This window comes from Alligator sinensis, unplaced genomic scaffold (genome assembly GCF_000455745.1).
Source record: "Alligator sinensis unplaced genomic scaffold, ASM45574v1 scaffold1023_1, whole genome shotgun sequence".
Taxonomy (NCBI): Eukaryota; Metazoa; Chordata; order Crocodylia; family Alligatoridae; genus Alligator; species Alligator sinensis.
In genome coordinates this window covers 514,460-515,698 of record NW_005842373.1, presented here as the reverse complement: position 1 = coordinate 515,698, position 1,239 = coordinate 514,460, and positions in this window count along the sequence as shown.

The following is a 1,239-nucleotide window of genomic DNA, read 5'->3' as shown; positions in this document are numbered from 1 at the left end:
GCGGGGGGGAGCCCGGCCAGGTCGGCCCCGGCCAGCAGAAGCAGTGGCAGAGCTGTGTGCCACTCAGGATGGGACAAGCCCGGTCGGAGCAGCAAGGGCTGAGCTGCATTTTCCCCCTGCCTGCCCTGGTGAGTCCCGAGCGGCACACGGCTCCCCCGCCGCTTCTGCTGGCTGGTACCAATCTGGCCAGGCTCCTCCCATCCCCAGCAGCACATGAGAAGCCAGCTTCAGCTGCATACCGCTTTTCCTGGCCAGTGCTGACCCAGCTGGGTGTGTCCCATCCACAGCAGCATGAGGCTGAAGCCGGCTTCCCACGAGCTACTGGGACGGGAGGAGCCAGTCCAGGTCTGCACTGGCCAGCAGAAGCGGCGGTGGAGCCGTGTGCCACTCAGGACGGGATGAGCCCGGCCAGAGCAGCAGGGGCTCAGCTGCATTTTGCCCCTGCTTGTGCCAGTGAGTCCCAAGTGGCACATGGCTCTGCCGCCACTTCTGCTGGCCGGTGCCGACCTGGCTGGGCTCCTCCCATCCCCAGCAACATGTAGGGATCCGGCTTCAGCTGCATGCTGCTCCAGATGGGACAGACCCGCCTGGGTCGGCCCCAGCCAGCAGAAGTGCCTTGTGCCACTCGGGACTGACCTGCGCAGGTAGGGGGAAAGTGCAGCTGAGCCCCTGCTGCTCTGGCCGGGTTCATCCTGTCCCAAGAGGCACATGGCTACTCCTCTTCCCACATGCACCGCATCGGCAACGTCAAGCTGACGCGGTGCGTGTGGGAACCTTGTCCCTTCCCCAGTCCTTCAGCAACCATTAGGAAGCTGCTGAGGGGCTAGGGGAGGCACAAAGGGTGGGAACGAAAGTAAAATGTGTTTACTTTCATTTCCCGTCGCAGCACTGCAGGCCACAGAAAACGGCTTGGCAGGCTGCGTGACAGCCCGTGGGCCATATGTTGGACAAGTCTGGGCTACATCAATTTGATTTCAAAAATTATTTTTGTCCTGATTTACATGTGTTTGTGAAGTGTACATAGAGGTGATCTCATAAAAGCTTAAAATGAAGTCTTAATTTTGTATATTATTTTGTGGGGGGCTGTGTGGGTGTGTGGGTGTGTGGGTATATGTATATGTGGGATGTGCCAAGACTGCACATGGCCAGACCACTGATAGGGAGAGAGGGGAGCTGGCCTGGGTCCTTACAGCCCCTGCCAGCCTGGGCTCCACGCTCCTGCCACCCTGCCCTGGCCCC